The sequence below is a fragment of the Euphorbia lathyris genome, chromosome 10 (genome assembly GCF_963576675.1).
Source record: "Euphorbia lathyris chromosome 10, ddEupLath1.1, whole genome shotgun sequence".
Lineage (NCBI taxonomy): Eukaryota > Viridiplantae > Streptophyta > Magnoliopsida > Malpighiales > Euphorbiaceae > Euphorbia > Euphorbia lathyris.
In genome coordinates, this window is record NC_088919.1 from 63,195,074 (window position 1) to 63,217,630 (window position 22,557).

Here is a 22,557-nt window from a genome sequence, read left to right on the forward strand (position 1 = left end):
CGAGGGGGATTTTACGCGTGGCGTTCCTAGAGTCACGCCCTGCGTATTGGAGCCCCTGATCTTGGTGACCCTTGTTGATGATCTTCACGTGTGGCGTCGTTGATACTACGCTCCGCGTAGTTGACCTCCTGGGTTGGTTTCTTCTCGGCTGCCCAATCCACGCCCCGCGCGTTTAGAGGTAACCCCACGTTCCTGAGTTTCTGGGCAATTCTTCGGCAACTGAATCTTTCACACCTCGTGCCTTGGTGAGCACGCCCCGCGTACTTGGCTGGTTACCCCGGCTCTCGTTGTTCTCGTCTATTGGCTCCAGGCTCGGGCTTAGGGAAGGGATGCCCTCATCACATACTTATTCTGGAACTGTCGTGGATTGGACAATCCACGTACAATTAATGTCTCTCGGGACTTGATGTATGTCCGCAAACCATTGATCGTCTTTCTCATGGAGCAATGGTAATAGTAATGTTTATTTGGATGATATAGAGAAATCGGAACGCGATGGTATGGGAAAATAAATGGCTACAACCAACCACAAATAGTCATAGCTTCCAAGCAGGAGTTTGTGGACTGGCAGATGCACTAACGATTCGGGAAGGACTATCATGGATTAAATTTTCAGGTACATGTAAGGGGTAGTTCAATCAGATTGAATTTCAGTTGTTCAAACCATTAATAAATCAGCTCATTATTTATCATATTTGTTCGATGTGGTTCAAAGGTGTGTCAATTTCATTAAAGATTTAGATAACGTGTCAATCTCTTATGTCAAGCGTTCAGAAAATTCTTCAATCCATTGCTTAGCTAAAGCGGTAGTTTATGTATCTGTTCGTGGAGTGTGAGAATGCCCATCTGCTTTCCTTATCGATGTATTGGTTACAGATTTAATTTAATTAAGTTTTGTTTAAAAAAGAAGGGTATTTATTTCAGTTTCAAAGATTATTATTGAATCAAAGTTTTAGAAGTTTTTTTAGAGTTCTTAGTGAGGGTATTCCTGTAATATTTAGGACATTACACCTGAATAATTCGAGATTGAATCCTTGTGTGTCAGAGATTGGGATTAAGTCTCTACAACTTTATTTTGCAAGGATTCTTTTCTGTTGTGATTGAACAATCAGATTTATTTTCTTCGTTGTTGGATACTGGGATCGAGTCTTTACAACTTTATTTTGTAAAGGTTCTTTTCGTTTGGCCCTGATACGTTAGCTTTCTTAGGGGATCATATATAGTTTTCGGGTTTTCGAGGAGTCATTCCTCGTTGGTTCGCATCAATTTCACCTTTTTATCCAATGTTCTTTGTTTTTAATTAGTTTTACGTATTTGGCGTTGAGTTCATTTTACCCTTAGGTATTAGAGGGTATAAATTCATCTATTGCTTGCATAATTGAGACTTTTATCAATTCATCAAATGAATTTTGACATTTCTTTTTATACGAATTAAGGTTCTTACCCATCTTTTTAAAAGAATATTGAAACTGTTAATTGAATATGATATGAACAAAATAACAGTTTTATTCTTGAGTTAACATTATCCTTACTATTTTGTCAAACATTCCATCAAGGAAAGGAAACATGTGACCGGAACCTGAAAGTTCATGATAACGAATCCAGGGAAGGCGTTGCATGATGTACCGCTGCAACGTAACATCGATAACACCATCTTCATCTCCTTGCCATATATGAACATAAGCTTCACCATTTGAAAATGGATTCTCCATTTCCATTGGATCAAATTCCCAATTGCCAATAGTAATTGCGGCTTCACAAAAAATGGATTCAGCTTCTCCTTGTTGTCTTGCATGTTTCTAAAGTGAGAAAACACAACTTTAAAAGTTAGTACGAGCATGGTTTTACCTAGAAATATCCTACAAATAATGACTGTTATTCAATATATTTATAGCAAAAGAGACAAGAATGATAGTTGCAACCCTTGGAGTAATACATGTGCCGTGTTGTCGAAAAACCACAACCATGATGAACAGACACCAAATAGGAACACGAAAATGCTACTAAAAAGGAATGTCCGTGCAATATATAAAATTTACAACCAACAAGTATATTCTTGCTGAAAATCTAAACTGCATGTGATGGTGTTTTCTCCAATATGGTGCAAGATAAACAATATAAGGGCAATAAAAGAATACCAAATTTGAGTAATCAATATGCGAAGCAAGCTCTTTGTCTTGTTGGGAAAGAACAGGGGTATTAGCTACAACAGAAGAACCAGGGAACCACCTTTGGTTACTCCACCAATATGCTAGCCAAGGTGTATACCGAAAAACACGAAACGCCCATCGGTCTCGTGCCAACATTTTGTTGAAGGCTTCAGTCGATAAATTAGCAGGAAAACCAGGCCACCAATGGTTAATAGCTGGAGCTAATAACGATACCCCTGCTGATGAGTGTAAAATGTTTATAATATTTTGTAACAATTTTGGGCATAAACGAACAATAATGCAACATATCGTTCTCATAATACATTATTTTTGCAGATTGTTTGTGATAATGCAGCTGCCTGTTCAGTAGCAGAATCCACACGGTGAACAAGCAGGAAAAGAGTGCGGACAAGCGAAGAACAAGGAAGAGAACAAGAACTCATGGGAACAATTTGTACCCGAAGAACTTGATCAATCATCCTTAAATCATTGGAGACCTTTCCGGAAGAAGAATTAATGCTGGAGGAAGAACAACCATCCCTCACAAAAGAAATCATCAAGCATGGGCGGACTGCTGTGCTGCAGACTGTTCCTGACTGTCAGAACAGTCTGCCAGGCCATATCTTCTTTATTTTATTATATCTTGAATAATGATTTCTGAACAATTTCGGGCTATTTAAGGAGCCCTCATTTTGTATGTGATTCATTCAGATTTTCGGATCTGAAGCCTTGTTGTGAAACTTTGTTTTATGTGTTTTAATATATTGTTGTTTTCTTCATTGTTGTTTTGTTTTATCTCATTCAATCATGAGTGAGTAATTCACTAAGCAGGTATGCAGCGGAGCAGAAACAGGTAAACAGGGCAGGTTAATTCCTCTCTAAACTCATTAAGTGCATATGGCTTGGCTGTTCAATGAGTAATTAACGATAAATAGGAGTAGCTAACCTGTTTTTAAGCTGAGCAATCACGAGGAGACTCTCTTTGCAAAGCTGAACTTTCATTGAGCACATTTAATTATGACACGGAGACGTAATTAATTAAATGTTAAGGGTTTTAGTTGTTCCAACTAGATGCTTTCCTGTTCTTAAAGCTTAAAAATATATTAATCTCAAGGAGACTTATTTTGATTGTTTTTAAAGAACGTTGGGAACAAGGGAGACCTGACTCAACCGATTTTCGTGAAAGATACCTTAAGCCAAAGCTGTTCCCACCTAATGAACAAGGAGAGGAGTGCCTGTTCTGAAACCGTTTTGTGTATGCTATATACCTGTTGTTTTCTCATCTGAATTTCAATTAAACTTTTTGATTGTTTTATGTTTCATATTGCAACAAATCACCTTCAAATCAACTTAAGCTTTTGGTTACTTTTTAAACTTGGCTATACATACTTTTATGGGAGTAAGAGTGTGGTTGTTCTATCCTCGTGGAGACGATATCTACTTATCACTTTATTACTTGGACCTAGTGCACTTGCTAGGGTAACAAGTTTTTGGCGCCGTTGCCGGGGATAGGAAAGCCAAACATTTCTCTCCAAAAGTGTATATTAGTCGGTTTAACCTGTTTGTTCTAGTGTGCAGGGGTCTACTTGATCTATTCGCTTGTTCTTAGCGTATGCGAAGAACAGGTGCCCCACTTATTCCTCTTGATCCTGAAATCGAAGCAACTCTCAGACGAAGAAACGCTATCAGGAGAATAAGAACAAGGCAAAGGCTTGCGGAACCAAATCAGCCCAGAATAGAGCAACACCCTGAAGCTGAAAGGCAACCGGAGGGACCTCAACCAGAACAACCGGAGAACAGGGAGGAACAGTAAGGAGACAACATGGACGAAGAAGACCAGCATATTGACCCTCCACTCAGGATGAAGGAATACTCAAAGCCTTCAACAGAGGGCCACTCATCCTGCATAGTAATCCCTGAGGAAGGCAACAATCTCTTCGAAGTGAAAGCCTTCATGATCCAGATGCTCCAAACAGCTGTTCAGTTTGGAGGACTACCAAATGAAGATCCAAATTCTCACATCCAGGACTTTGTCACAATGTGCAACACCTTCATAACCAACAGAGAGGTTTCAGACGATGTCATCCGACTCAAACTGTTCTTCTTTTCCTTAAGGGACAAAGCCAAAAGCTGGATGAAGAGCCTTCAGCCAGGTTCTATAAGTACTTGGGATGCAATGGAAAATGCGTTCCTCACCAAATATTTTCCACCACGTCAAGCCATCAAGCTACGAAATGATGTGTCTCACTTTGCACAACAAGAAGATGAGTCATTGTCTGAAGCGTGGGAACGATACAAAGATCTGTTACGGAAAGTTTCGAACCACAAAATTCCCATGTGGATGCAAATCCAAACTTTCTATCATGGTCTTACCAATGTGCACAAAATACAACTCGAATCAGTGGCCAATGGGGATCCTGAGGAACTTGAGCCAGAAGCACTGTATGAATTGATCGAAAGATTGGTCAACACCAGTTACAAATGGCACTCTGTCCGAGAAGATGGAAGAAGGGAAGCCAGTTCACCTATAGCAGACGAAGTGTCCAAACTCACCGCCCAAGTTGAACTCCTAAGCAGACAACTCACCAGGATGAGTGCAGCTCCAGTTAACAATGTGCAAGTTGTTCAATGTGATTTCTGCGAAGGGAATCATCGATCAGCTAATTGTTTGTGCAACCAACCTAGTCCAAATCAAGAACAATGTGATTTTGCAGGAACAAGTCAAAGACCACTCAATCCTTATTCAAACACCTACAATCCTGCCTGGAGGAATCATCCAAACTTCGGTTAGAGCCAGCAACCGGACAAACAACCAAATCAACAGTACCAAACCAATAAGAACAATCAGCGTGGATACCACATGAACAACCAACCAAGGGAGGATAAGAAATTGGAAGACATGCTAATGCAATTCATGCAGCAAACGCAAAACTCTTTCAAGAACATGGAGACACAGATCCATCAGCTCACTAACATAGTCATACCCAAGAATAAATGAGTCCTTCCGAGCAAAACAGAGGTGAACCCCAAGGAGGAAGTCCAAGCTATTACACTAAGAAGTGGTACAGAACTACCAGATCGAGCTATGAAATCACTCCCTACCACCTCTAAGTCGCAACCAGACGCAGCAGAATAAGAAGAGGCCAAGGAACAAACTTCGATCCAGGAGAACAACCTTAGGAATCAGGATGAACCTGCATATCTGCCACGCATCCCGTATCCAGAAAGGCTTAAGCAGCAACAAATGGACAAGCAATTCGGGAAATTCCTAGAAGTGTTCAAGAAACTACACATCAACATTCTGTTTGCTGAAGCATTAGCCCAAATGCCCATGTATGCAAAAATTTTGAAGGAACTGCTGCAGAACAAGAAGAAGTTGGAGAACGTGGCGCTGGTGCAGTTGAAGTGAGATTTTTCGTCCATTTTGCAGAACAAGGAACCTCTACCGCAGAAATTAAAAGATCCAGGGAGTTTTTATATTCCTTGTTCCATTGGAAATCTTAACATTGATAATGCATTGTGTGATTTAGGTGCAAGCATAAACCTGATGCCATATTCAATATACAAACAGTTAGGATTAGGGGAACCCCAACCTACCAGAATGTCCATACAATTAGTCGATAGAACAATCAGGTACCCAATGGGGATCATGGAAGACATCCTTGTCAAGGTTGATAAATTCATTTTACCTGTGGATTTTATCATCATGGACATGGACGAGGATGTACATGTACCAATCATTCTAGGGAGACCCTTCCTAGCTACTAGCAGGGCCCTAATTGACGTCCAAAACAGACAATTGATTCTAAAAATACACGACCAAAAAGTGGTATTCAAAATGAATGAGGCCATAAAACACCCTCCATCTAGTGATGATGCCTGTTATTTTATGGATTCTGTTGATGAGCAAATCTTTGTGCAGGAACACCTACATTCTGAACAGGAGGAAGCAGAAGATTCGAAGAAGACACGACAACTCATTCCGTCATGTTTGCAAACCGACGACCTCTTTTCGAACCTCTGAACAATACACCGACAATAGTGATGAGACCATCCATAGAGGAACCACCTATGATCGAATTCAAACCACTCCCCTCTCACCTTGAACACGCATTCCTGAATCCCCCAGATAAACTACCTGTTATCATCTCCTCCGCACTGACACTCGAACAAAAAGAACAACTATTGGCCATACTTCGCCAGAACAAGGAGGCATTGGCATGGAAGATTTCTGATATCAAAGGAATCAGTCCAGCGGTATGCATTCACCGCATATTGATGGAAGAAGTTCACAAAGCTTCAGCACAACCACAAAGGCGTCTAAACCCAAACATGAAGGAAGTGGTGAAAGCAGAAGTAATTAAATTACTGGATGCAGGAATAATCTATCCCATATCAGACAGTGCGTGGATGAGCCCAGTACAAGTTGTTCCGAAGAAGGGAGGCATGACTGTCATCACAAACGACCAGAACGAACTAATCCCAACCAGAATAGTCACAGGCTGGAGAGTATGCATAGATTACCGGAAGTTGAATGAAGAAACTAGGAAAGATCACTTCCCCTTGCCCTTCATCGATCAAATGCTGGAAAGATTAGTGGGAGACGCTTTCTATTGCTTTCTTGATGGCTACTCAGGATACAACCAGATCGCAATACACCCACTTGATTAGGAAAAGACTACCTTCACCTGCCCGTTCGGAACTTATGCATATCAGAGAATGCCGTTCGGATTGTGCAATGCCCCAGCTACATTTCAAAGGTGTATGATGGCTATCTTTCATGATATGATCGAGAGAACAGTCGAGATATTCATGGATGATTTTTCGGTATACGGAGAAACATTCACAAGCTGTCTGAACAATCTTGAGGCTGTTCTAAAACGCTGCAAGGAAACCAATCTTATTCTCAACTTGGAAAAATGCCACTTTATGGTAAATGGAGGAATAGTCCTGGGACATAGAATCTCAGAACAAGGACTCGAGGTTGATCGTGCAAAGGTAGAAGTCATCGAAAAGTTGCATGTTCCCGCCTCAGTCAAGGATGTATGTAGTTTCTTGGGACATGTTGGCTTCTATCGAAGGTTCATCAAAGACTTCTCCAAGATCGCACTACCATTATCTGCCTTACTCCACAAAGATGTTGAGTTCAAGATCACGGAAAAATGCAAACAAGCATTCGAACAACTGAAGAAGAAGCTGACGGAGGCTCCTATCCTAGTTGAGCCCAACTGGGAGCTACCCTTTGAACTGATGTGTGATGCAAGCGATACTTGCATTGGAGCTGTTCTGGGAAAACGGATTGATAAACACTTCAAACCTATATACTACGCAAGCAAGACTCTCACCGAGACTCAGCAGAATTATACCATAACAGAGAAAGAACTGTTTGCCATCGTATATGCTTTCGATAAATTTCGATCGTACCTTGTTCTTGCCAAAGTCATTGTTTTCACAGATCATTATGCACTGAAGTACCTCCTTTCAAAGCAAGATGTCAAGCCACGACTCATCAGATGGATTCTGCTGCTTCAAGAATTTGATTTGGATATCCGAGACAAAAAGGGAGCAGAGAACCTTGCCGCAGATCATTTATCTAGATTAGAGTCGAACAAGCATGAAGAACAACATGACATCAAGGAAACGTTCCCGAACGAACAGTTGTGCAACATTCATGTCAGGAGCACTCCATGGTTTGCAGAGATAGCCAACTACTTAGTTCGAAAGATCATTCCATACCAACTGACATACAATCAACGAAAGAAGTTTTTCTCGGATATAAAATACTGCCTATGGGAAGAACCATTCTTATTCAGAATTTGTGTAGACCAAATCATCCGAAGATGTGTGTCACAGGAAGAAGGCATGCTAATCTTCAACCATTGTCACAATAAGGAAGCAGGAGGACATTTCGCTGCCAATCGAACAGCCACAAAAGTATTAGAGGCAGGTTTTTACTGGCCAACTCTGTTCAAGGATGCTCACTGGTTTGTATCATGTTGTGATGAGTGCCAACGAACAGGTAACATCTCATCACAAAATGCCATGCCTTTGCAGAACATCATGGTATGTGAAATTTTTGATATTTGGGGGATCGATTTCATGGGGCCGTTCCCAACGTCTTATGGGAATAAGTACATACTTGTGGCTGTAGACTATATGAGTAAATGGGTAGAAGCCATAGCCATCCCGACAAATGATGCCCGAGTTGTTATCAAATTTTTGAAACAACTGTTCTCACGCTTTGGAGTACCTAGAGCAGTCATAAGTGACTAAGGCATCCACTTTTGTAACTCACAATTTGAAAGGCTCTTAGGGAAATACGGTGTCACCCATAGGATAACCACTCCCTACCATCCGCAAATAAGTGGACAGGTGGAAATCTCGAACAGGGAAATAAAGCGTATCCTAGAGAAGACTGTAGGTTGTTCCCATAGAGACTGGGCGAACAAGCTGGACAATGCCCTCTGGGCTTATCGAACAGCTTTTAAAACACCAATAGGCATGTCACCCTATAGGCTCCTCTTCGGCAAAGCATGCCATTTGCCCGTCGAATTGGAACACAAAGCCCTGTGGACTTTGAAATTCTTGAATTTCGACGAACAAGCTACATGAGACCATAGGAAGCTGCAGTTGAGTGAAATGGAAGAATTCCTCTTGTTCTCATACGAGAACGCCCTCACGTACAAGGAAAAAACTAAACATTGGCATGACCAACATATTCAAACAAAAACCTTTGTACCAGGTCAAAGGGTATTGCTTTACAATTCCCGTCTCAAACTGTTCCACGGAAAACTTAGGTCTAGGTGGTCCGGACCTTTCATAGTCACTCAAGTGTTCCCTTATGGGGCAATTGAAATCTCCAACGCAGCACAAGAAAGGTTCAAAGTAAATGGGCAAAGGCTTAAGCCCTACCTTGCCCCAGAGAATAACCATACGGTGAATCTCCGTATCTTAGAGGCCTCTTGAACAAGCATTCTCGTTGGTGTCCTCTCCAAACACCAATTGGAGAACAACGTGTCCGTTTGTGTTTTATTGTGTTCATTTGCTAGCATTTTTCTTTTATTTTTATTTGCATTGTGCTAACAATAAATGAAGATATCGCATGCAGAGCAGCCATCTGATATGCAGGTGATACAAAGACCGTTTTGCCCTCCAAAAATCGGAAAAGAACCAATAAATGCAAGGGGCAAGGAGGACAAAGTGAGCCGGAACAGTTATGACAGAAACTGCCCACTCCCCTCTTTCTTCGCGAAACCTTTCGACTTCCACTCCACCTACCCATTAAATACCCACATTTCCGGTGCTCCATCATGAAATTTTCAAAAACTCCCATTTTCTCATCTCCAGAAATTTCCCGCCCATCACCACTCTGAAAATGCCGATGAGCACAAGAACTGGTCCGGTGAAGAAAGAGAAGGGTACCCCCTCCGACACCAGCCTTTCCTCTAATCAAGGCGAACGCCTGCGAAACCGGTTGGCCAGCTTCATAAACCCTAAGGAGAAGGCGAGGTATGAGCTGTTCAAAACCATGGAGTTCCAGGCCGCTAGAACAGTTTGCTGGAAGAGCCTCCGCACCCTGGGACTGTAGGAAGATGTTCGTGAGTTGCTGGATGGATCTGGGCTACTCGAGTTCAACAACATAAATGAGCCCGCCTATAAAGAACTGACACTTGAGTTCATGGCAACGTTCTCGGCGGACACTAAAATCACCGACCCCGATGACAAGATGAGGTACAAGTTTCGTCTTATGGGTGTGGACTACAAGAACAGCCTCATTACAATGCCGCTGGAGTTTGTTGCAGAAGACTTCTGGCATGAACTCACAGGAAACACCTCCTACAATCCTAGTGATTCGAAATCTTCACAGCTGCCAACACACCCTTTTTCGCTACCTTCAAAAGTACATTGCATCAACCCTATTCGGCAGGGCCAACCAGAGCAACATCCCCATTAATGATCTATTTATTCTTTGGTGTATGGTCAATGCTAAGAGGATCAATGTAGGGCATTGGGTTGGAATGCACCTAGCTGGTATCGAAGGAACAACCAGTAAATGCATGTTATGCGGCCCTTTCATCACCAAGATTGCAAAAACTGTGGGACTGTTTAATCCCCTTCAGCATTCCCTCACTCTAGCTAAACCTATGGAGCCATTCGACTGCAAGGCTATGAACAAGCTCTCCATTTGTCACAAAGTGGGTCGAAACTGGGTCTTGGTAGCTGAGGAACCACCTGCAGAATAATCGGCGAAGAGAAAGGCCTCTAGGGAGCCGCACTATGTCGAACCCATCCAGATGGCATTCCCAGAGAACAAACGCATAATGCTTGACAGTGGAGAAGGGCCAGTTGATGTAGGGGAAATTTCCATGAGGCAGGTGATGAATTACGTGGGACAGCTGTTCGAGCACAACAGGCACCTGTGTGAATGGGTTAAGGCTCACGATGGGGAGATAGCTGAGTTATAGCTGCGGGATAAAGAACTGTAGAACAAGCCTGCACCTTCCAAAGAACAAGCAAGTAGCACTCCTGCAGCACCATCCCCATCCAAGAACATGTTCCTCGAGCCTACAGATGGTAAGAACAATGTTGGTGAGACCCCAATGCAAAAGGGAGAGGATGAAGTCTCCTCTCCTGTTACCGAAGCTTAATTCTTCTCTCGCCGTGTGGATTCTTTTATCTGGTAAGGTGTTCTTATTTCTGTTTTCTTTGCATATCACAGACGGCTGAGTATACTTTCTTCCCATATCTGTTCTTGCATTGAGGACAATGCAACATTTTGTGTAGGGGGAAGGTTAATTGGGAACTAAATATGCTGGTATTTTAATTATTCTAATATTATGCACTACCACCATTCATGATTGTTTTGGGGGTAACCATTGCACGATTAAAACACCCCCCGAGTTGTTGTTTTTTTAGAGAAGCTACCCCTTTGAATTATCACACGAAGCCATAATGAAGGATAGGTTAGCTTGAATAATTGCATAAAGGAGTTAATAGAGGTCAAAAGAACTAAACTCATAAAGACTGACTGTTCATAATTTACATTAAATATGAAATTCAACATTTTTGAGGAAACAACCCTTAGATCTAAGAGTCCAACACACCAATCAAGTGAGGAATTGAGCCAACACAATCGGTTACTGTTTCTTTTTTAGAGGACCATCTTGAACAAGGAGTCCAGGACTTGTTTTGGATGCCTGTTCGGACCTTAGGAAAGGAACTCAATACCAGCATGATTTGGGCATTAGGATATTCCCAAACAAACACATTGGACCACCCTTTTCTCCATACCATTAGAACAACCACTTAAGCCCAATACTTTCCTTCGCTAAACCATCTTAAACTCCGCCAAACCATCCTCAATTTCAAAAGAACCCCAAGAGGACCGTCGAATCCATAAAGAAAGCTTGAGCCAAGAAAATCATCATTTAAAAGCTTGTTCTGTTGAGAACTAAAATGAAAAGACGAGCCAATAAAGGTAGAAATCATTAGCTCGTGTCTAAGCATTCAACAGAACACAAAAACAATCATGGAAAGTGCACATCTCTGTTCTGGCTCAAAAACAAAAGTAATAAGCTCGACAGTCCTCAGTAGCCAAAAATTGCCTTCACTACACACCCAATCACCCTAGCCCCGTTACAACCCGCAAAAAGTCCCATTGAGGGTATAGGTTCCTTTTCGAAGTGTCAAAACGGAGCGATTCTCAAGTCCAAGGGACACACCTGTTCCCGCATTGGTTGCATGAGGGAAACAAGCAATACCCCAAACACATTACCCTGGACTTGGTGATCGGACTGCAAGTCAAACATATTGAAATTTAAGATTTAATTGTAGAAGCGAACATGGATAGTTGGAAACGATAAGGTTCTTTTTTATTACATATTTTCTCATGTTATTGCAAATATTCCTATCTGTTCTAACCTCCGTGAAAGTTAGTGGTGATATGAAAAGAAGGAACAATCTCTATAAAGACAATTGCTTGAGGACAAGCAACACATTGTTTTGGGGGTATTTTGATGAGTGTAAAATGTGTATAATATTTTGTAACAATTTTGGGCATAAACGAACAATAATGCAACATATCATTCTCATAATACATTGTTTTTGCAGATTGTTTGTGATAATGCAGCTGCCTGTTCGGTAGCAGAATCCACACGGTGAACAAGCAGGAAAGGAGTGCGGACACGCGAAGAACAAGGAAGAGAACAAGAACTCATGGGAACAATTTGTACCCAAAGAACTTGATCAATCATCCTTAAATCATTGGAGACCTTTCTGGAAGAAGAATTAATGCTGGAGGCAGAACAACCATCCCTCACAGAAGAAATCATCAAGCATGGGCGGACTGCTGTGCTACAGACTGTTCCTGACTGTCAGAACAGTCTGCCAGGCCATATCTTCTTTATTTTATTATATCTTGAATAATGATTTCTGAACAATTTCGGGCTATTTAAGGAGCCCTCATTTTGTATGTGATTCATTCAAATTTTCGGATCTGAAGCCTTGTTGTGAAACTTTGTTTTATGTGTTTTAATATATTGTTGTTTTCTTCATTGTTGTTTTGTTTTATCTCATTCAATCATGAGTGAGTAATTCACTAAGCAGGTATGCAGCGGAGCAGAAACAGGTAAACAGGGGAGGTTAATTCCTCTCTAAACTCATTAAGTACATATGGCTTGGATGTTCAATGAGTAATTAACGATAAATAGAAGTAGCTAACCTATTTTTAAGTTGAGCAATCATGCGGAGACTCTCTTTGCAAAGCTGAACTTTCATTGAGCACATTTAATTATGACACGGAGACGTAATTAATTAAATGTTAAGGGTTTTAGTTGTTCCAACTAGATGCTTTCCTGTTCTTAAAGCTTAAAAATATATTAATCTCAAGGAGACTTATTTTGATTGTTTTTAAAGAACATTGGGAACAAGGGAGACCTGACTCAACCGATTTTCATGAAAGATACCTTAAGCCAAAGATGTTCCCACCTCATGAACAAGGAGAGGAGTGCCTGTTCTGAAACCGTTTTGTGTATGTTGTATACCTGTTGTTTTCTCATCTGAATTTCAATAAAAAAATTTATTGTTTTACGTTTCATATTGCAACAAATCACCTTCAAATCAACTTAAGCTTTTGGTTACTTTTTAAACTTGGCTATACATACTTTTATGGGAGTAAGAGTGTGGTTGTTCTATCCTCGTGGAGACGATATCTACTTATCACTTTATTACTTGGACCTAGTGCACTTGCTAGGGTAACACCTGCTAACCTGTTCAATGCAAACAAAACAAATTTGTCGATTATCCATCGCAAATAATAAGAAACAAATATTCATATAGCTGAGTTAAATTATACCTATGAGGAATGTACTTAAGGCAGCTCCAAGTCAATACACCGCCCATTGAATACCCAATTAAGTAGAACTTAGATCCAAGTCCCAATTGATCCGCAAGCTCTTCAATATCCAAAGTCAAGCTTTTCAGTGTTCGACTTGGATGAGGATCACTCTCTCCATGACCTGGTCTATCAAAGTTTACAATGTGAATCCCTAATTCTTCAATAAGTTCCTAGAAGGACCCATCATTAAATCAAAAGATGTGCATAAAACCAGTGGCAAAAAAAAAAACTTGGGGAGTCAACGGACTAAAATACTTTAAAAATAGACTCTTTTTTTTATAATAAGCATCAAAGACGAATAATTTCGTCTCAAATTTTGACCACTTATTCCTAATCCCGAATAGTGAAATTACAAAAGCAAATTATGCTTTTAGTGACAAAACTTTCTACGAATTGTTTTTTACTTTTAAGTCGAGGGTCGATAGATCCTGTGACCCCTATATATCTAAGGGTCAAGTACCATGTAGATTTTATTCATTTTGGTTCTAGAAACACTTTATACTAATAAACTATAGTCACCCCTCTTTTATTTCCCTTTTTAATTTCTGATACGAAAGTCAATTCATCATGTACCATTGTCATCCCTTAGTTGGGCCGCTCTTTTTTCAGGCTTTTTATCATAGTGTCACCCGCTCTAGAACAGATCGTCACACTACAACAACTTCAACAGGATCCGGAATAGTATATATAGGAAAAACAAAGGCAAAAAGCAATTAGTACCTATGAAAGTTTGTTGTCAACAACAGGATCATGCCTACAAGAACCAAAAGGATGGAGAAAGATGATTTTATATTTGGCTGCTTCTTTTGAGACACCACGTTCTTTATATGCCAAATACCTCCCATCTCTGAGCTTTATTCTTGGTCCTGTAATTGGAGGCCCACCTGGAAAGCCCGACAATTTATTTTGGGGAAGTTGTATCGCTTGGTAACCCCATGCCGAGATCCCCACAGAGAAAACCAATAATAAAGTCGCAAAGATTCCTGAAATTAAGAGACGTAATTGAAGATAAAAGACCAAAGTCAAGAGGAAAAGCTAGTCCAATTTCTAATTTAGAGATTGAGTTTGTACGAAAAGAACTAAGTTTAGCTTTCACTAAATATGTTCATAAATAAAGGTGAAGAGTCTTAACCGTGACTAATTCCCGAATAAAACTTAATAAGGATATCAGTCAGGCTCAACCGGCTTTCACTTAAAAATACGCATTCCAAGCCCAACCTAGCCCATTATTAATTTAGAAGGATTGATATCGGACTAAATTCGCGCTTAAAAATCAAATCTCAAGATAAACTCAATTAATCGTTACCTAAAAAAGAATATATATTTTTTTAATAACAAAAATAAAAAAATTTATACTTAAATATATATATATCTGATATATAAAAATATAAATTTAATAATTATTAATAGGCCAGGTCGACCCGTTTTATTTTCTTATAAATCCTAAATCCACATTAAAAATAGGCGGGCTTTGCCTAATATAAGGGTTTTCCTTATTCAAATCTGATCCAGATACAGACGGACCTAACAAATGCTCATGTACATATGTAAAGATACTTTATAGTTTAAACCAAAAAGTACTTTGACATCGTAATAACATAAGATCTAAGAGAATCTTCGATACACATTTAGTCGAGTCTTTAAAAATAATTTAAACAATGAGGAGTAACTAATAGACATCATCTTCAACAACACTCCTTATATTCATTTGTTATTTATTATTTTATAATTAAAATTATTAAGTGTTGCTATATTTACCAATAATGAGAGGAAATAGTACTCAATAATAAATTATTATTAAAAAATAAAATAAGAAGGGATTTAGGAGTGGATAGAGATTCCTCATTAATAGGACAAATTATTAGAAGCACCCGGTTCTCCATGTCATTCGGATGACCTTCCATACATATTTTGACACGTGTAACATGGACCCACACATATTATAAGAGGTTCCACTATTTTAATTATTACGTGGGGTCACAATACACGTGTCCAAATGTGAATTGAGGGTTCTCCGAGTGACATGGAAGCTCGGGTGTGTAATATAAGAACTCCAGTAATAGAGATGATGATGATGTTATTAGTGTTTTTAGTGATTTAAAGCAACATCTATTTAGACTATTTGAGTTGATTTTTAACTTCTCTTCTCAATTTTGACTTAAGAGTAACTAAGAGGTTGTTGGAAATAATTTAAATATATAAAATTCTAACACGTTTAAGCCTTTTTTGTCTGCCGGAAAATATTGTGCAGGAAAATATTTTTCATGTTTTCCAATGTTTATTTACTTAATAAAATAAGTCAACATAAAATTTTAGATTAGTCAATAAATTTTTTTTTTTTTTGAAGAAAGTGAGGAAAGTAAAACATTTTCTAAACTTTTGTAACTCTACTTCGTTCATTCTTAGGATATTTCACACAAATTAAGAAATATAATTAATATAGAATCAAATTAATTAATTTACATTGTCTACAAAAGTTCTCTCAGGTCATATTTAGGGAATAAACATTAGAATGTTAAAAAACACATGTACCAAGACAAAAAAAAAACTTAATGTTTGAAGCAAAAAAACTAAAGTAAAAAGTCTTGGAAAACTAGAATAACTTATATTTTGGATAATTAGCATTGCCGGTCATTAAATTTTGAATAATATCCTCAAAAGATCGTAAAAGTTCAATTTGTCTCAATAAAAGCACTTAAGTTTATTTTTGTCTCAATAAAGTCACTTTGAACGTTTTTTAATCATTTTTTCGCCGAAATTGCTAACGTGGCATCTCAACATCACGTTAGCGCCACCTGAAATATTAAAAAAAATATAACTACACATTTTAATTGACAATCAATACCACGTGAGTTAATTTGTGGCTAATATTTTAACTAAGAATCCTTATTTAGTTGGGTTAATTTGTGGTTAATTTTTTTTATTATGCCATATGACATTGAAACATGGTATTAGATGTCACTGTAACCAACTCCGGTGAAAAAAATGATCGGAAAATGTCCAAAGTGGTTTTATTGAGACAAAAATAAACTTAAGAGATTTTATTGAGATAAATTAAACTTTTGTGACCTTTTAGCAACATTGTCCAAACTTTTATGATCACCGGTGTTAATTACCTCTTATATTTGAGGCGAAAACTAATCTACTAGAATGGCTTAGGCATTACACTCATCTGGGTCCCCAAACTAAAGGTTCAAAGTCAATTAGTACACTAAACTGTCAAAATCATCAATCAAGTCCCTGAACTAAGTAAAAATCACTAATTGAGTCCAGTTCCTATCATAAAATTAGAAACTATGACTTTTTTATATAGATTGTAATAACCGAATGATTTTCGATAAGGTCTCAATTGATGATTTTTATTTATAATAGAGACTCAATTGATGATTTTTTGTTACTTCAGATACCTGATTGATGATTTTAACAGATTAAGGTTCTAATTGACCTTAAAGCCTTGGTTTAAGGAACCAAATGAGTATTATATCAATGACTCATATAAAAATAAATAAATAGAGGAAATATCATTTTTATTCAATTTTCCGGTGTTGTAAACACCAGAAAATATTTTGTTTTCCAACCTAAAGTTTTTTTCCTTAATCAATATTTTCTGACAAATCGATCAGAATCACCACACAAAATCAAATAAAAGCAATAAAATCAAAGAAAATAGTTAGAAAGATGAGAAGAACGGTTTATCTAATCTGTGCCTCATGGCACAGGTTTATCTTTAATGATTAAAGCATTAATTACTTTTTTGCAGTTTATTTGGCAGTAAATATAGGGTAAATTACATCTATAGCCACTGAACTTTATCATTTTCACATTATGACCACTCAACTTCATTTCTTCCTGGTATGACCATTGAACTTTACACTTTTTAACACCGGTGGCCACTTAACGCCTCCAAACGACCATTGAAGGCTAAAAATAAAAAAATCCAAAGCCTTAATGATATTCTAATGAACTTTAATTCTTGAAAATTTTCGTTTTGAGTTTATTTAGGTGTTGTTTAGTTAGAAGAGAGAATGTGAACTTTAATTATTTAGATTTTTTGGTAGTAAGTAATTAAATTTTCTCTCTCTAAAAATTCACTTTCTCTCTTGAGTCCTCATTCTAAATAAAAAACTTCAATTGAGGCCTTATCGAAAATCATTGAATCCGGCTAACCTATGCTTAGAATATTAGAGAGAAAGTGTAAAGTGAATTTCAATAAGGCATCAATTGAAGTTTTTTATTTAGAATGAGGACTCAAAAGAGAAAGTGAAAGAAAATTTAATTATTTACCGTCAAAAAATCTAAATAATTAAAATTCACTTTCTCTCGCCTAACCAAACAATACCTAAGAGACTGGCCAGATTGGACGAGTCTCTAGAGAAATTTGAAACAAATTTAAGCTGCCAAAAATTAAAGAAGAGAAAGAACAAGCTCTTGTATGATTGGTTCTCAAGAGTGTGTGCATTCCACCTTCTTCAATTGGAGAGTGTGTCCCTACAATCCAAATAAATGGTAAAAAACAGTGGGTCCATCTCTCTAATTTTGTGTATATATATATTTTTTTTTTGGTAGAAAAGAAAAAGAAAAACGAACAACAACAAACTACCCAGGAATTAGCCTAGGGAAGCTAACCCCAATCCTATCTTCTAAGAGAAGATGAGAGATGAAACTAGGGGAAACAGGAAGGGTAGTAACGCCTAACGTCCCTTCATGGCCCGCCGCCGCCAAGCGATCAGCAACACGATTCTGCTCTCTAAAAATGTGTCTGAACTCTACGAACTCAAAGGAGGAGCAAAGCCTTATAATAGCTTTGATGAGGTTGCGACTGTTAAGACCCATAGAATGATTCTCAGAAATCATTTTGATTGCTTCCAAATTATCAGACTCCACAGAGAGCCTCTTAACACCCAGCCTTTTAGCAAGATTGATTCCAGTAAGAATAGCCCAGAGCTCCGCAGAAAAGGAAGAACCCAACCCTAAATTCTGGGAGAACCCAGAAAGCCAGACGCCCCCTACATCTCTAAGCACACCTCCAGCCGCAATCTTACCGTTACTGAGGCAGGAACCATCAGTATTCAGCTTCACAACCCCCTCTCTTGGCCTGCTCCATCCTACGAGATGGACATCACAACACTGAGAGGCTCTGGCAAGGGACTCTCCTTTGAAACTATCAATAATAGAGAAAAGTTTTTTCGAGAAGAAATCAGCTAAGTTTGTCATAAAAACAGTTTTATCTCCAAAAATCTCCTCGTTTCTCCATTTCCAAACTTGGTGACAGATAATAGCAAAGAAAATGTCACCATGCTCCATGTATGGAAGCAACATTCCTCTAACACCATCAGAGAACCAGTCGACCTCAGAATGTGCCATGAAGGAAGAGAAAATATGGTGTGGGAGAATTTTCCTCCAAACCTCTTTACTATTAGAGCAATCTCTAAGAGCATGGCACAAAGTCTCAACATGGCCTCTGCATCTACTGCAAGCTCCAGAATCAGCCAAGTGCCTTCTGTGCCTATCCGAATTAGTAAGAAGCCTGTCCTTAACGCCCAGCCACAGGAAACTCCTAATACGGAAAGGAACTTTAAGGGTCCAAATCGACTTCCACACATCCGAGGGAGGATCAGATCTAAAGAGAGAGAAAGCTTCAAAGGCCGATTTGCAAGAATAAACTCCATTGTTAGTCAGCGCCCAACAGTGCCTATCCAAGTCTTCCTCTTGATTACTCACCTTCACTCCCCGCATTCTAAGGAGAGTCTCAAGGCTAAAGAAAGTATCAAACTTTGACCAGATCCAGTCCCCTTCCGAGTCAACCACATCGGCAATCCTCCAGTTGCGTATATCACTAGGCGGGGGGGAAGAACACACCTCAATTAACGGTTTATCCCCAATCCAGTTATCAAACCAGAAACTAATGGACTTACCATTTCCCACCTCCAGGCCAACTCCCGAGCAGAACTCATCAAACACAGTACTAAGTCCTTTCCAGAGGAAGGAACAATTAGCAACCCTCTCTTTCGGGCCCCCGAAGATTTTGTCTTTCCGATACTTACCACAAAGGAGGCGAACCCAAAGAGAGGAGGGGTTTTGCCACATACGCCAAAGGAGTTTCATTAATAAAACTTTATTATTGTCCTTTGCTTTCCTAATACCCAGACCCCCAGAATCTTTGGGCTGGCAAACCTCACTCCAAGGCACAAGATGGATCTTCCTGCCCTCCGCAGCTTCCCCCCACAGGAACCTATGGTTAATCTTGTCAAGATCATTAAGCACAAGATCCGGAAGCTTACAAGCCTGCATGATGTGATTGGGAGCAGCACAATTAACAGATTGAATTAACGTGAGGTGGCCAGCGAGAGACAGAGTATTGGCTTTCCAAGTGGCACACTTCGAATTAGCTTTATCCAAAGTCTCTTTGAAGGAGCCTTTAGACACACGCTCACTATGGAGGGGAACGCCCAGATACTTCCCAAGAGAATCAGTAAGAGGAATACCTGAGAGATCACTTAATCTCTTACAGACTCTCTGATTCATATTCTTAGAGCACATCATCCTAGATTTCTGGATATTAAGCTTTTGCCCAGAGGCCGAACAAAAACAATCCAGAATATCCATAATGACTCTCAACTGCTCCTCATTACCCTCAAGAAAGATAAGGACATCATCTGCAAAGAATAAGTGAGTCACCTGGGGACAGAAGCTGTTGATCGCCACAGGGTGGAAACTCTCATTATCAATCGCATCCTGAATCAGGTGAGAGAGCCTCTCCATAGCAATAACAAAAAGGAAAGGGCTCATAGGATCCCCCTGACGGATTCCTCTGCCCGGGGAAAATTCCTCCGACATATCCCCATTGACCATAACTTGAAACACAGGAGAAGAAATACATACCTTAATTAAACTTCTCCAGCTGTCCGGGATTCTAGCTCTCTCAAGGCTCTCCATCAAGAAATCCCAATTAATTCGATCATAGGCCTTCTCTAAATCCAGCTTCAGAGCCACAATGCCTTTCCTCCCCTTCCTAATCTTCATCGTGTGGACCATCTCTTGGGCGATCACCATATTATCCATCATTTGTCTACCAGGCACAAAGCTACCCTGATTCTGACAAATGATCGCAGGAAGAATGCCACGGATTCTATCAGCCACAATCTTTGTAACAGTTTTGTAAAGAACATTACAAAGACTGATAGGTCTCATATGCAAAAAGGAAGAAGGCTTATCAATCTTAGGAATCAGAACCAGGAGGGTTCTATTAACCAGCTCAATATCCTTCGAACCACTGAACACCCCCAAGACAAAATTATAGATGCTTTCCTTCACTACATCCCAATGCTTATGGTAAAAGCCCGCCGGAAGACCATCAATCCCAGGAGCTTTAGAAGCCCCAATGCTGAAGATAGCTTGGTCAATCTCTTTTCGGGAAATAGGTTGAAAGGCCTCTTGACTACAATCCTCACTCATTAAAGGAAATGTAGCAATAGAGTGAGCCCTCTCCAAAAGAACAGGTTCCTCTTTGAACAGCTCTCTGTAGAAATCCAGGGCTAAGTTCCGAATAACCTTATCTTCATAAACCCAATCACCATTAGAATCCTTAATGGCCTCAATTCTATTTCTCTGCCTTCTGATCAGGGTAGAGAGATGGAAGTATTTGGTATTACGATCCCCATCTCTAATCCAGGACTTCCGAGACTTCTGGAACCAAAGGAACTCCTCCTGCCTAAGCACAGCCTCCAGCTCCTTCTGAAGGGTTCTGAGGAGGCCCTCAAGGCTATGATCAAACCTCCCCTCCAACCTGCGTTGAATGCCCTCCATCCTCTTTAATAACTTGTTCTTCCTTCTGATAATATGCCCAAACACATTCCTATTCCACCCCTGCACCTTATTCCTGAACCCTTCAGCAGCTTGCAGTACATACGAATGAGGTCTCCAACTCTCATGAACGAACTCTTTAAACTTAGGATGGGACTCCCAAGCCAACTGATACCGGAACGGTCTCTTACCCCTAGGATGCTTACCTCTCAAAAGTCTAAACAAAATAGGACAATGATCCGAATGACGGAACGGGAGGTTCAACACAGAGCACTCGGGGAAAGAAGTTAGAGCTAAAACATTAGCGTAGACTTTGTCCAATCGAACAAAAGTATTATTACGCTTCCAAGTGAATTTATGACCAGAAGCCCCCAGATCGGAAAGCCCACATAAATCCATACTATTCTTGTGATGCAGACAGCGATTAACATAATCTTGGATCCCCCTCTCTGATCACTCATAAAGGCGATATCATTGAAGTCACCCGCCACAAACCAGGGCTCCGAAATGCTGACACTCATAGAATAGAGAACCTCCCAGAGCCGTTTTCGATTAGACAAGATAGGGTCAGCATACACAAGGGTAATAAAAAAGGGAGTATTGCCGGAAATACTCACTTTACAATGAATGAACTGCTTATCCATGCTAAGAATATCAAAATGATTCCGATCTGGCCTCCAAAAAAGCCAAATCCCCCCAGCCCGGCCAGTTGCCTCCGATCTAACACAGTGCCAGTTCTTAAACTTCTTAACCACCTCATCTGCTTTCTCACCACTAATCTTAGTTTCCAAAAGAGCAAAACAAGATGGATTAAACTGCTTAATAAAATCATTAATATGGATACGGGTAGCCTTGCTAGCCGCACCCCTAACATTCCAAAATAACAAATCCATAGAAAGGAGGACAACTGACCACACCCCTACCCTAAGCTAGGTATTTACTAGGGGCTCCTGAGAGCCTTACCGAGGTACCCCCGGGCCCCCTCTTATCTGGAAACGCCAAAGTGTTAAGGCCACTTTTTTGTTTTCCTTTAAGCTTTTTCATATTAGTTTTGTTAACTCCCATAGATTTCCCAATCCCAGGATCAATACCAGGAACAGGAATACTAACCTCATTTGAATTCTTCATCCTTCTAGCTGCAAGGGTCAGGGTCCCCCCCTGGGCTTCATCCTTAGAGACAAAAAGCGGGTTCACAGATTCAACCACCTT

General features: G+C 39.7%; 1 pseudogene; it reads right to left on the bottom strand.

The window, feature by feature from the left end:
* Positions 1-1,505: 1,505 nt before the first annotated feature.
* On the bottom strand, positions 1,506-17,388 carry LOC136208193 (uncharacterized; annotated as a pseudogene).
* Between the last annotated feature and the right edge of the window lie 5,169 nt (positions 17,389-22,557).